Source organism: Rattus norvegicus, chromosome 14 (assembly GCF_036323735.1).
Source record: "Rattus norvegicus strain BN/NHsdMcwi chromosome 14, GRCr8, whole genome shotgun sequence".
Classification (NCBI taxonomy): Eukaryota; Metazoa; Chordata; class Mammalia; order Rodentia; family Muridae; genus Rattus; species Rattus norvegicus.
In genome coordinates, this window is record NC_086032.1 from 42,090,907 (window position 1) to 42,106,282 (window position 15,376).

The 15,376-nt window shown below is 43.0% G+C and overlaps 1 protein-coding gene across 19 annotated transcripts in view; it reads left to right on the plus strand.

Moving 5' to 3' along the window:
• The window catches only part of Apbb2 (amyloid beta precursor protein binding family B member 2), a 383,293-nt gene that overhangs the window by 241,269 nt on the left and 126,648 nt on the right, over positions 1–15,376 (plus strand). The gene's annotated exons all lie outside the window — the stretch shown is intronic.

Below are 15,376 nucleotides of genomic sequence, written 5' to 3' on the forward strand. Positions count from 1 at the left end.
GTGCCATTTGATCATATTCCATCCCAAACGCTCCCTCTTGTCCCTTTTGTATTTTGTTTGCTTTTGTTTTGCCAATGCTAAGGATTGAAGCCAGGGTGTCCCTTGGCAGACAGGGCCTCTGCTACTCTGTTACATCCACAGTCTTGTTACATTGTGGCTGAGGGTGTCCCTTGGCAGACAGGGCCTCTGCTACTCTGTTACATCCACGGTCCTGTTGTTGTTTTGCTTTGAATCCCTGGAAACGACTTTCTGTCGTTATGCTTATATGAATGAATGATTAGCACAATCATCTCAAACTAAAATTACTGCCCACTTCCTGGCAACAGGTTAGCATCTGAGATGTTCACATTAGTCAGGGAGATGCATAAACTCTTTGCTTTTCAACCTTCTGTGCTGGAAAATCTCCTGTGGATCTTGTTGAAACACAGATATTGATTTGTTAGGTCTGGACTGGAACCTGAGACAGTTACAAAAACAAACAACAACAAAAAAAAAACCCTTTAAATTATTATTGTGAAATCTTGATGACATTTTTGTTTTGTTGGTTGTGACTTTTTAGCCTTGAACTTGCTATGTCAGCCTGTCGTTGAACAATAGTACAAAGATCTGCCTGCCCCTACCTTCTGAGGGATGGGATTAAAGATTTGTATCATCATATCTAGCCTAAAATAGAATTTTTAATGGGCTCTCAGCTGATCCTGATGCTTTGTTAAATTTGAAGCAAGCTTTAATTAAATACTGGCCAGATCCATTCCAGGGTGCCCAGAAAATGGCATTCACTCACATTTTGCGTAGGTTTATAAAGGCAAGCCCATATTTCCAAGCAGGACCAAAGGGACAGACATTCATTCTTGCCCTATTTCAGTGCAGTTGGGTGAAACAAACTTGTTTAGGGAAATGAAAACACATGGCTTGCTATCTCACAAGAAGCACGGCCCTCAGCATTCCAGGAAGTTATCTGTCTTCAGGCGAGTAGGGCTTATTGAATAACTTTGCCCCTTGCAACTTCTGGTGAGCAGTGAGACAGGGCTGTAGGCAGCAGCAGTAAGGATCTTGCTTTGTTTCTAGCACCCAGAATAAAAAGTACCTGGCATATGCCTGTATTCAAAATACAGTTTGAAAAAAATACACTCACTTCAAAGTATTAGTAATGTTACCAGGTAGATTTGGGTCAATCACTAAATAAACAGAGCAGAAAAGGATCATGAAGTTCCAGATAAATAATTACTTATTGGATTCATGTTGAATCAAAGAAAAGGAAAAAAATGAATATAAATGAGGTTTAGGGAAGTAAAAGTTAAGGTGATCAATAGGTAGGTGGAGGTCAGATTGAAGAATGTTAATGCCTTTTTTCAATTTTAGTGAGAAGCTTATAGATTCAAGTGTAAGGGAGAGGGAGGAGGGGGGGAGAGAGGGAAGAAGAGAAAGAGGGAGCCCAAGAGCAAGAGAGTGGTAGTGTGAGAAAGTGGGCACCATGCCTTTGAGCTAGGTGTGAAGGTCAGCCATGTGGCCAACATTCAGCTGTGTGGCAAACTGGAGAGGGGGCCTCTTCGAAGAAAGAGTAACGAAGCCCAAAAAGCCAGGAAGGGAGGACTCAGCTCTGGCCAGCACCTCAAAGAGAAGACCAGAAAAGAAGGAAAATGGAAAGTTTCATCTGCTGAGTCAGAGCTCAGAACGCCAGCAGACCCAGCAGAACCGCACAGTGGCTTGTAGGGCCTGCCAGAGTTACCTTGGACATTTCAGTCTTGCAGATCCCACTGTATCCCCAAGTCTTGTATATATAGATTTTACCTATCAATATTTATTATATTAGCAATTAAAACTGGTATTTATAGCGTACTCATTTAAAAAGTAAGAAAGCCACCATTGTCCATGTTACAAGGCAATTTTATGGATACTTGTTTTCTAAAATTTAATGTACTGAGAAAAGAGACTTTAAAAAAAATCTCCTTCATGCTTGGCATACTTCAAGCCAACTGTTCCCCTATCTGCTACCACAATTCTACCCTTTAGATAGCTGGCTATATATAGAGATGTGACATCATCTTACACCCTCCATCCCTGGGACTGGTTCAACAAGGGCTGGCACTTGTACATGTCCTCTATCACTGAGCTGCCTCGCCAGGCCCCTTACCCTCACTAGAGCTTGATAGATAATCTCGGTAGAAGTCTAGGAAGAGACTCCTTTCCCTCAGTTAGGTACATAGCTAGAAAAGAGGAGTATTGTGACAGATTTTCAGATCACTGTAGATAGTATTGTACACTGAAATTGCATGACAGTTCCACAGTAGATAGTTTCTTATAGGTTAATTACAGTATAAAATATGAATGCCTCGTGATAAGTGTAATAGTGAATTAATTAACCCCCCACCCCAGCAGGTCGCTTGCGTGCTGCACCTGCCCAAGAGCTCTCTGGATTCGCTAATGAAAGATGAACAGACAGACAGACACACGCTCACGCCAGCTAATTTTGATATGCCTTGATTAACCCAATGACGGGGCACTACTAAACCTCGAGGCTATCACACACTCTCTGGAGTTAATATCTTTTAAAATCTATATGGCATCTCTGCTACCCCAGACTCAGTTGGGAGAATAGCCCCTAGGGCTACTTTCCTGGAATCTTACATGCCTCCATCATGGCAATTCTCTTGTTCTCTTCCCTCTCTCCCTTGGTTGGTCACTTGTCCACACAATCTATAAGTCCCGCCTCCATCTCCCTGCCCAGCCATTGGCTGTATGGCAATTCTTGGAATTCAATGGAAGCCAGGGGCAGGGACCCTCAGATCTGGAAGCTTGGCTTTTTGGGAGCTGCATTAAGACAAAGCAATAGAACCGATTTCCAATGGATAAGCTCTTTGGTACTCTGTTATGTAAAAATCGATTTCTATGTCACCCATTTTGAATGGATTTTCATTTCTACATACTTTTTTAAAGACTCAATTGTTCTGACTTTGTGTGCATGAGTGTTTTGCCTGCGTGTATGCTCTGTGGATCATGAGTGTGCATTGCTGACAGCGACCAGAAGAGGTCAGTAGAACTCCCTGGAACTGGAGTTCAGATGATGGTGAGCCCCCATGGCTGTGCTAGGAACCAAACCTAGGTCCTCAGCAAGAGCAGCTTCTAACCACCGGGCCATCTCTCCAGCTGCGTTCCATATATAATTTTGAGATTTGTTTGTCCTTTGGAACATTGGCGTTGAGTTATAAAGGTCTCCAATTGTTGACACATTTCTCCTACCATCCCGTCAGGAAGTCCTTATTGGGAAGCCAAGCTCACAATCACAGATACAAGTTAGTAAATCCAGAAAGCTTGCGTCTCACCATTGAGTACACATAGACTCGCTGTCTTCCTTAATGACGGATACATAGGGTGCAGTGTTTACCAGTGCCTACCAGTCAGCACCTCTGAGCAGCGTAGATTTTGGCTGTCCATACTGGGAGCGTGTGGCACAGCAGGGCTACTAGTGGGGTTTATGCCACGGTCTTGTGGGCTGAGGTACCACAAAATAACTGCTTCTTAGATGCCATCATATAAATGTCAGCACATGAAAAAGCTATAAAAATCTTAGTACTAATAACCTTAGAGGCTCCCTGAATTCCTTTTGAGGGACTTCAGTCTGCGTTTGAGAATCAAGGCTCCCAGCAATCTGGTTGCAGAGGGGAGTCTACAGGCCCTAATTGTGAGGGAGATATAGACACACGGGAGCCAGACTGGCAAACACTTACATGAACTCACCTCTGTGAATGTTTGTGCAAAAAGGTGCCCACTCTGTTCCTTTCTTTCATTGTTGTGCTTTGGCTTTGTGACAAGAAGGGTCAAACCCAATGTGTGCTAGGCCAGGGCTCTGCCCCTAAGTTACGTCCTCAGTCCCATGGGCACCATTTATAAGATGAAGTTTGTTGAAGAGATGACTATCATTAATGAATAAGTTACTGGGGCAAGGATGGCAGGGAGCTAATGAGAGTCTTATAGTAATCCGCTTGACTTGACGAGGACTGTGAGTTAAACTGGAGGCAGACTGCCCTTAGTGGATGAAAGGACACGTCAGCAGGGTGATTGGATAGAAAGTGGGTAAGGGGAGAGGTGGACCGAAGACAGCACTTTCCAAGGGTTTCTTGCTCTCTTTTTCTTCCAAGTATTTATTTTCATGAACACATTTTGTGCCTCCATGGCCCAAGTCCCAGATTCTTCATTTCTAGGAGAGGAAGCCACACCGTACAGTGTGGAGTGCACCAGCAAGAAACCTTTTTCTAAAATGGTGGAGTCACTTGAGGTGACATATGCCACGGTTTAATTTGTGTTCCTTGGCACATATGGGCATACTTAGACCCACTACCCATTTCCTGTCTGAAGGCATGTTTGGTCTGGATGCCATCTGGGTGAAGCTTCTCCTCCATGAATCTCCTGCAGCTGTTAAGTCTAAAAGAGTTGAGATGGTTCTGTATGGAAATGCTGAGCTCTCGCTCCCTCCTTCCCACCCAGCCACCCATCCTCCCTGCCAGTGGCTGTGCCTAAGCTCCTTGGCACTGTCCACGAAAAACAAATGCCCTTCTCAGGCTGCCCACGTGACTTAACTAGAAGCAGAGATGCAAAGTCTCGGCTAAGGATTTTATGAAACATTTTTACAGTTGGGTAAATACTTGTGTATTTCCTGGATCATGATGGAAAAAATGTGTGTCTTTTTCTGACCACATTCCAACCTTATTAAAATGGGCAAAAAGTTTCTTTTCTCATTTAAAAAGTTTATTATTTTGGGGTGTGTGTGTGTGTGTGTGTGTGTGTGTGTGTGTGTGTGTGTGTGTGTGTGTGTTCTGGAGATGCAGGACAGCTGCTTTACCCACTGAGCTGTTTCCCCACGATTCCCCATTTCCAAGTGTGTATTGCCTTTCTCAGATGATTCCTGCAGATGAGCTTATAATATATAAAAACCAAAGAACCAAAATATGTGTAAAGTGAAGTTTCCAGGTGGATATGCAGTGTAGGCCCGGCCTGTGGCAGAGACCAGTGATGGTTATTTCCCTCCCTGCATTGTCCATTGTTTCCTAAAAGCGTTAGTGATGGTCATCAGGAATTCCTTTGACCTAGTGTTGACATTGGTCTAAGGTATTTCCTTCAAGCCAACAGACCAGACCTTGCTCAAAGGAAAACAGGGATCTTGACCCAAGCTCCTGCTGACCACTAGTGCAGCAGGCAGGGCCCTGACTTCATAGCCGATAAAAGATGAAGGGTCGTCAGAAAACAGTGAGTTCAGTCACTGCAGAACCTAAGATATGTTCCACCCGTGGGAAGATTTATCTCTGCCCATCTGCAGAAAGGGAACTTCTTTATAAATTAACTTTATAAAGAGATAAGGCTGATAAGATTTAGATTCATGGCTGAGAGAGCAAAAAAGATGAGGGCTCACGTAAGGGTTTGCCTTAATAGCCAGAGCCTGTGTTCCACGTCCCGTGTCCCAGGTCCCATCCCTCTGTTGGCCTGGGAATTTAGAGGACTTTGACCTTGTGGCAACAGAGTAGCTAGGGGAAGACCCGTGTGTTTCTGCAGCGCTAACCCAGTGCTCCCAAGTCCATCTTCACCAGTCTTCTGCCACAACCTAGTTACCGTTTTACATGGTTTTTCGTTTGTTCATTTGGTTGTTGGTTTTGTTTTTGTCTCCTCACATCTCCTCTCCCTCTTCCATTTTTTCCCCTTTCCCAGTTGATTAGACAGTCCTATGTAGATCCCTTTTAGACCCAGACTGGCGTTTCTGGATCCCTCAGTGATTGGTGCCATTGGACTCCTGATACTTCATCTCCCAGTTTATCAACCAGAGCAGTCGCTGTTCTGTTCTGTTTTGTTCTGTTAGGTGTGGTGACAGATCTAAACCTCAGCATAGCAAGAGAGCACAATTCAGCAGGTTGTAGAATAGTCTGTAAAATGTACATGCCTAGTTAGGGTTTTACTCCCGTGATCAGACACCATGACCAAGGCAACTCTTATAGGGACAACATTTAATTGAGGCTGGCTTACAGGTTCAAGTGGGAGCATTTCAGCGTCCAGATAGCATGGTATAGGCAAAGCTGAGTTCTGTCTCTTCATCTGAAGGCTGCTAGGGGAAGACTGGCTTCTAAGCAGCCAAGAGGACAGCATTAAAGCCCACGCCCACAAGGCCACACTCACTCCAACAAGGCCACACTCACTCCAACAAGGCCACACCCACTCCAACAAGGCCACACCCACTCCAACAAGGCCACACCTCCTAGTAGTGCCACACCCTGGGCCAAGCATATACAAACCATCACAGCCTGTAAGTCTCTGAATTGTTTATTGGAGTATAGTAAAGAATAAACAAGCAAGCAAGTCAACAAAGTAAATACATAGCTGGCTTGAAAAACTGATGCCTTTGAGGAAAAAAATTACTTTCTGTTATCCTCGGGGGAAATTAAAAACTCTTGTGTTTCATTGATTTCCACTGAGCTCATCTGAGCATGTTTTTATAAGAGCTAAGTGATGACGGGGAGATTCTCTAATTTTTGGAAGTGTAGATCTTTAGTGCAGAGTTTGGGGTTTCACTTCCAGGAAGTGAACTGTGCCTTCAGGGACGTCCACCCCGAAGGAGCCTTCATGCCCACTCCAGTGTACCACAGCACAAGGGGTGGCATACACCTCCCCTGAGCCGCCCTTGCCTTGCCTTCTACCAGAGCCTCCTAAATTACCAAGGAGGCAAGGCATTATGGGATGGCTGCCCCCTTTAAGAGTCTAGGTCAAGTAGTAATGACAAGGTCAAGCCTGTTAATGCTGCATATCAATAAATAGAATAGACGTCAACTTCCTCTTTCTTCCATACCTCGCCAACAAATCCACTTTTCCCCCTTACTAATTGTGTAGACAATGAAAAGTCCAGGGTGAGGAGAGAGAAAGACTGGGATGGCAGAAGAAAAGGTCTTGTTAATTTACATTCCTTACTACAATGCCAGCTGTCTGCCAACCATTTACAAGTCCCTGACATTTGAGAATGAAAGAATCGTTTGTCAAGAAGAATTATGATTTAATTCACTGGAACTTAGCGTAGTATGTATCACAACGGAGCTGACATCTTAGGTCAAGTCTGCCTCTGCAGCTGTTGGCATTGTCTGTGTGGCCATGATATGGTTTCAGAACTCTTGTGACAGTTAGGTATGAATCGTGGGTGTATGGTCAGCCGGTCCTGTTGACCATGGTTCTCGCCACCAGATGAACAGTCTGGCCACACCTCTTACCTTATTTGTTTCTCAGAACAATCTCACATAAAATTACTGGTATTTTTCATAGGAGACTGAGGCTTGGAGACACAGGTTTCATCTGATGGACACTGGTATTTGGATGTAGAACCTCATTGGAAAGCCATGGGAAAGGACAGAGTGTTAGCCGTTGAAGGGACCTCATGTTCTTTTCAGATCTCCTCTCCCTCTGATTCCTTCCTATTATGTCCTAAAGAGATGGCCATGTGACACATACTGAGGATGAGAAGTCCAGGCCCTTAGATGAAAACACTGGGTTCTTAGAAGTTCGGTGGTTGATAGCATGAAGCTTGAAGAGTTCTAGAAGCAGGGTAGGCACAAACAGAATAGTAAACACTTACTTTCTAAAGCTCTGCTACTCTTTCTAGTTTGTAGTTGTAAGCCCAGCACGTCATGGGATGTGTCATGGCCTGCTTAAGAGAATTGGGCACAAAGAGACTGTACATTTCCAAGAGTTAGTCATTGGATTGAAGTGTCAGCTTTTTAAAAAGTCTCCTAAAATATTAAGGAGACCTTCATATCCTTAGGGCACAAATCAATACCCACAGAGAACAAGGCACATTGAGATAAAGAGCTGGTTCAATATGATTTGTAGCCAAACCATCATAGAATCCTGCTGATGATTTTGTAACTTTAGGTTAAAAATATGCTACACTGAAGAAGCAAATATTTTATAGCTATATTACCCAGATTCTGATTCACGGTGTATGCCCTTCTCAGCTATAACACAATGTAAGTTTCTGACAGGAAATCAAATACCTAATAAGAAAGGATGGGGTTGATATTTTGGTATATACACTTGATTACTGTGTTGTTAATACTTTGAGCATCTCTTTTCAAATGAGAAAAATGGAAAGGATTTAAAATTGCAACTAATAATTCTCCCAAGAGCAGTGACTTGGAGATACGAAGTTAGTTTTACTTCTATTCTGCACAAGACCTAAGTTTTCTTGGCCGTTTTGGCTGATGTGGTCTGGAGCTTTTCTTTAAATTATAGATTAAGTTTAAAAAGGGGAGCAATTTTTCTGATGAGAACAGCACTCCCATTCATAACCTTTCACAAAGTCAATCCCCACTATTCTTCCATGCCCTTCCAACCTTGGGAAGATTAATATTTAATCTTAATATTCTGTCATAATTTGTACATACACACACACAATGTTTATTCAAGCCATTTGAAACAAAAGTATTTTTAAATGGTTTATGTGGCACTGGGAAGAGGGATATGTTGAGGGATGCTGCCCTTTGGGTCATGCTCGCCAGTGATGTGTCAATTCAGTAGGTACCTGGTCTGCATGTTCCTGCTTCTGGACCTCATCTCTTGACTGGAAGGAGGGAGACTATGCGTTCAGTGTCATTCATATTGGAGGCCACTCTGGGGTGAATGCACCTTTCATAGCTGCCTCGTTCCAGTAAGTAATGAACTGATATACAAGGGAGCACTGACGGCTTCAGGTGGTCTGTGGCAGTACAAATGTATCCAGGAGAGGTGGCCAGCCTGCTGGGACTACTGAGGCGAATTCTAGCTTATGTGAAGCTATTTGCCTTGCTTGAAATGGGAAGCCGATCTGGAAGCATGTGAAGCACGGAAGGCAGCTACCAGGACAGTGGCTCAGAACCCGGAGGATGCTGGGAGCAGAGGAGTTAAGAGTGAGTATGGGCCACAGTGAGAGACTTTGTAATAGTGGGCAGGATCCCATTGGGGTTGCTTCCTAAGAACAACTCCTATTTTTGATTTCTCCTCTTCCTCTTCTTTTTAACTTTTCTGTTTTGTTAGAAGAAATAGGCAATTGAGTTATGAAGTAGCTTGAGGAGATTGCTCCAAATCCAAATTCTTGGCTTTCCTGAGGTCTTGGAGTTAAAGTCTGGAAAATCCTGGTCTGTGCAGCTTGAAGGATTTCAAATGTGAATCTCTTGCTTCTGTTTCTCTTTCTGAGTCACGAGTGTCTTCTCTAGGGCACTGATTAAATTATTCAAGTAAAAGTCTATTCTCAAGTTAATAAAAACCTACAGATTTATCCCAGCCAAATGATTTTGGTCAAGGCAAAATGCCTGTTGTGTTAATTAAATACAAAATGGGTCCAAACCCTGTTGTTTCTCTCATAGAATCTGATTTGTAGCTAGAATATTACTTTGTTCAATTTGACAGAAATTACTGGTAGCCCCCTTTTTCTTTTTACCCAGCTGTACTCTAATTGAGACTGACTTTGGGGACATGATCTTTTACAATCTTTATTATTTTAATTATTTAATTATTATTTAATTATTTAATCTTTACTTAGGGACTTAATGCAGTAAAACTGTTCGAGAATGGGTAAAGTATAATTTTAATTTCACTTTACATGGTAAGAAGTTTGCCTTTAATAATAACTAAGATTACCCTAATTTCTGTCTTCATGAGACAGTCAATATATTGATCATGAAATTCCATATAGCTGGAGTGGATTTACACAGTAATGAAATTGATACTAATGTTAGGAGATCTGTCTTGGTCATGGTGGCCTGCTTCACAATGACACATGCTAATCCTTGGTGCACCAGTGGGTCCTGCAGTTCCTATTGTCACCTGCCGGGAAGTCTCCTTTTCTCTTATTAATAATACAGTTGAAGTGGATCAACATAACCACCTAATGATGGTTTAATTATTTTTTTATTAATTGCCTGCAAAGTTTGGTTTTGTTAACTAAGTGCACTACAGAGGCATATGTGGCTGCTGAGTGCTTAGTGGATGTCAGCCATTTTTGCTGTTTTGCAAACAAAAGATAGATGAACCTAACTCCTTGTCCATCTCTACTTATCCTCTCTCAGACTGTATAATATATATATATATATCCTCCATTTATGTGTGTACATGTACATATACATTGTATATACCATAGAATCTGCTTGTACACATATATGGCATGTATCTGTTACCTGTTTGTTTTGGTCCAAAAGTGTGCTTTGGTTCTGTTCTCCCCATTGCATTGGAACAAGTGGGAATTTTGATCCTTCATTTCGGGGGAAGGAGCTCCATCCTAGTGTTGAGGTGGGGCCCTCCTGGTGGTCCACATCATGGAGATGATGTGTAGAAAGAAATCCAGCCGTGGGTTTGCTCTAGTCCTCTGTCTCCCAGCACAGATCATAGCTCGGGTCTCGGGTCTTGCTCTTTCACGGAATTGTTTGTACTTGTGTTTGATTGCTAAAATATAAATTTGGGGTCAGGTGGAATGGGGCCGTGCATAGAGTCGGTTCAGTAGATAAAATCCAAATTCTTGGATCCAAAAATACTCGTTGCTTTTTGCAGAGGGCACAGATTTGATTCCCAGCACCCACGTGACAGCTCACAACCATCTGTAACTCTAGTCCCTGGCGCATATGTGGTGCTAGACAACAAATACCCCTGGAAAAAAATCGGTTTGGGGCTGGGGGTAAATTTTATGCAAATGTGAGGACTCAGGGAAAAGCTAGTCAGGTGTGGCACCCGTTGTGAGCCTAGTGATTCAGGGCAGACACGGGGATCCCCAAAGCAAGGCAGTTAGCCAGACTGGCTGAAGCCAGCAAGTTCTGGGGTCAGCAGAACATCCTGCTTCAAAATAAAAGGTAGACAGCAATCAAAAAAGACCCCCCCAAAACACACACCTGAACCCCTGGCCTCCACATGTGTATTCACACCACACCAGTATTCACACAACACACTTATTCATACCACACACACAAATACTTGAAGTTTGTTTTCACTGGCTCTTTGTTACTTGATGGCCTAAGAAATAACCAAATATGAGCACTTACAGAAAAAATATGAGGTGCTTTAAGTTCTCTAAATAAATGGAATCTGTCTAGAGTTGAAGTAAGGAAAGATGTTGCTTTAATCAGAAAACTAATCTACCTGACTGAGAAGACTGGCTAGGATGCATTTCCAGACACATCATTTATCAGCTTTGCTTATCAGGCAAGGAAAGGACTTCATATTTCCTGAGGGTTATTGCTGGAGATAAGTCTGTCAGACCTCCGTAATGAGCACCTCACACACAGGATGCCTTACACAGGCGACATCTGTTTCCCACAGTTCTGCTGCCTGGAATTTGAAGGTCAAGGTGTGGGTTGGGTGGGTTTCCTCTGAGGCTTCTCTGATTGACTGGAGACGCTGTCATGCTACGTGGTCTCTTCCGTATGCGTATCCCTTTGTGATGTTTCTTCTTCTAAGATACTGGTCACGGTAGGATTGCAGTCTCACTGTGAGGACTTCATTTAACCCAGTGCTTCTCAACCTGTGTGGGTTGAGACACCTTTTGGGGGTTGAATGACCCTTTCACAGGGGTCACCTAAGACTATCAGAAAACACAGATTATGTTATGATTCATAACAACAAAATTACAGTTATAAAATAGTAATGAAATAGTTTTATGGCTGGGGGTCACCACAGCATGAGGAACCGTATTAAGGGGATGCAGCATTTGGAGGCTGAGAACCACGGATTTAACCTTACTTGCCTCCGTGATGGACCTGTGTCCACGTGCAGCTAAATTTTGTAGCCTTGGGATTATATATTCATTTCATACCCAAGATTCATCAGAATCTTAAAGGGACATAGTTTGGCTGATATAAAATGGGGTCATTTGACATTGAGTGAAACAGAAAGTTCTTACAGGGTAGATTTTGCTCTGTTACTAGATCGCCTTAGAAGAGACTAGCCCCAGGGCATCCTGGTTTCCCTAGTGTCTTTGGACAATAGCCACCTCCCGGGAAGCCTGAGAGAAGTAATCACAGACCTTTGTGAAGTAGAATTTCTTTTTCAATGTGTTTATATGTTGCCAAGCACTACAAAGGTTTAATTATCTGTGTTAATGGTGGAGAATATTCATGTGGAGAATGGAAAGACAGTGATTCATCTTCAGCTCCCCTATCAACTTCAGTCAGCATTACATTCTGCATTCGAATTCTAAGTCTCTTTCCTGGCCAAATATAGCATTATAGACAAGTTGATTAGGCTCAGCATGCCTCATCTCCAAAGGATCGTGCAAGGGAGAAAGTTGACTTGCAGTTTTACACTGATTTATTTATTGTGTGCACATGCCTGTGTACGTGTCACAGTGTGTGTCACTGTCATAGGTTAGCTTACAGGAGTTGGTTCTCTCCTACTGTGTAGGGTCTGGGATCGAACTCTGGTCTTCAGGTTTGCGGACAAACGCTTTTACCTGATGCTCCATCCTGCTGCATCTGCTTGTAAGTTTAGTGTACAGAGACTGTGATGGGAAATGCCTGTGCCCTGGGCCTCACTCTTAGAGAGTCAGATTTGTAGGGCCCAAGGAACTTTCCTTGTTAATAAATATTAATTAATCTGAGGCTTATGGTGCCCCCTTGCACATTGAGAAAGGAATCTTTTAGTTAAGAAGAACCAGGGAGATGAGATGCATTTGGGGAAAAGCCACAGTTTGACAACGAGTACACAGAGGCATTGCCCACTGCCCTCCTTTTGGACTGCCTGTCCTGGTTAGTTTGTTTTGACATGAGCAAGAGTCATTTTGGAAGAGGGAAACTTGGTTAATAAAATGCCTCTGGAAAATGGGTCCATAGCAAATCTGTAGGGCATTTCTTTCATTAATGATTGATATGGGAGGGCCCAGCCGACTGTGAGTGGTGCCACCCCTGGGTAGGTGGTACTGAGTTGTATAAGAAAGCTAAGCAGGCCAGTAAGCAGCACTCCTTCATGGTTTGTGCTTCAGTTCCTACACACACACACACACACACACACACACACACACACACACACACACACCCCATTCCTGACTTGGTTTCTGAGTTGTATAAGAAAGCTAAGCAGGCCAGTAAGCAGCACTCCTTCATGGTTTGTGCTTCAGTTCCTACACACACACACACACACACACACACACACACACACACACACACACCATTCCTGACTTGGTTTCCTCAATTATGGGCTATCAATCGTAGGATAAAATGGCCCTTTCTCTCCCAAGTTGCTTTTAAAGATTTATTTATTTATTACATAGGTACACTGTAGCTGTCTTCAGACACACCAGAAGAGGGCATCAGATCTTATTACAGATGGTTGTGAGCCACCATGTGGTTGCTGGGATTTGAACTCAGGACCTCTGGAAGAGCAGTCAGTGCTCTTAACCCCTGAGCCATCTCTCCAGCCCCCAAGTTGCTTTTAATCATGGTGTTCATCATAACAACAGAAAGCAAACTAAGACAGTTTCAATTCCATATGTGTCTATCTGCTGCCCCACCGCCTCTCCTGTTGAAGTACTTCTGCTTCCCTCCCTAGGGCTTTAGTTAGACCAGGCTCACCCTGCAGAGGCCTTTCCCATGAACTCAAAGACAGCTGATGAGAGAACCCAATCAAATATCAAATATGCAGAAATTCTTTCACTCTATACTACAGCATTATGCAGGATATTACTCCGTTCTTGCCCATGTTCAAGAGAAAAAAAGCATGTGAATAGGGAGGATTCTGCCTCCGTGTTCAAGGATGTGTATTGTATATTAAATATCGGGTCTTGATTTATACTTTAATATGTAGGTGTGTGTGTGTGTATGTGTGTGTGTGTGTGTGTATGGTGTGGTGGTGTGTATATGTGTGTGTGGTGTGTGTATGTGTGTGTGGTGTTGTGTGTGTGTGGTGTGTGTATGTGTGTGTGGTGTTGTGTGTGTGTGGTGTTGTGGGTATGTGTGTGTGTGGTTGTGTGTGTGTGGTGGTGTGTGTATGTGTGGTGGTGGTGGTGTGTGTGTGTGTGTGTGTGTGTGTGTGTGTGTGTGTGTGTGTGTGCGCGCGCGCGTGCGCGAGTACATTCAAACCCAGAAGAGGGCCTTGGATTCCAGCTGTTAACTGCCAGCCTCCTAAAATGGGTGCTAGAACCAACCTCAGACCAACTGCAAGACCAGCAAGTGCCCTTAACGACTGAGTCATCTCTCCAGTCCCAAATCTTGATTTTTTAAAATCAATTTGCAAATTTATAAAAAATTAACATCTGGGGACTCTCTAAATGGTATAAATTCTAATGTGCAACTTTATTTTTTAATTTTCATTCATTCATTCATTCATTCATTCATTCATTCATACATTCAGAATGTGATTAGCAGAACAGACTTTGTTGCCTATTCCTTTGGAAATTCAAAACCAAAAAGCACTAGAAAAACACTAGACTGCCCCTCTCCCCCAAGAACCTGCATTCAGGATGCAGAGCGAACCCATCTTAATAGCCCCAGTCGCACAGCAGAGAAAGCCGGGCTGTCTGCTGGCTCCTATCCCAGGCACTTTTGCCACTTTTTTCCTCTGTAGCTCTTAAATTTTTTAAAGATGTGTCCAAGTATTTGAATTAATAAATCCAGGGCTCATTGAATTAATGAATAATTTTCTTATTTGCATTATCGTCTTGAATCAGAACATTTTCTTTCTAATGTGTTATGAATTAGTTACTGGGTGTAATGGAATCTTGGATAAAATGAGAGTTTGTTGTTTACTCATGAGCATAAAAATCTCAATAATCTTCATAATGGCAAACACAGTCACGAAATCGTCGAGCTGAGGGTGATGTAGGGACCAGAGAAAGCTTAAATGATTCAGCCACCTTACAAAAAGCCCTTTTTGTACTTGACAGTTGGATTGAGACCCATTAGGTAATTTTCTGTGCTTTCTTCCACTGGAAAACATTCATTGATGCTTGGTAGTTAAAAAAAAAAAATCAACTCGGGGATGTTGGCCCGGAAACCGGGAAAGGGAATAACACTCGAAATGTAAATAAGAAATACTTAAGTTATTAAAAAAAAGTAATAAAAAAAATCAACTCAAGTATAGATATGATTGACTAGTTATCTATTTCTTCTGGAGTAAAGTCTTTCTCTGACAAGACAGCGCTTTCTACAGCACCACTTCTTCAAGCCTCCCGTGGACAGATTTACCTTCTTCTTACTAGATGGTTCTTAACAAATGTACATCTCAGTGGCTAATGGTCAAGAGTGCCCAGATGTCCTCTACCAGACAATGTGACTGGAATGAGGTAGCATTTGTTCCAGCCTCTGGGCTGACGTGAGCTGAAGCCCACCCAGGCCGACATCACCACACCCCTTTGGTGGCTGTCAAGGCAGGTGTATGGACTGAGTCCCAAAGG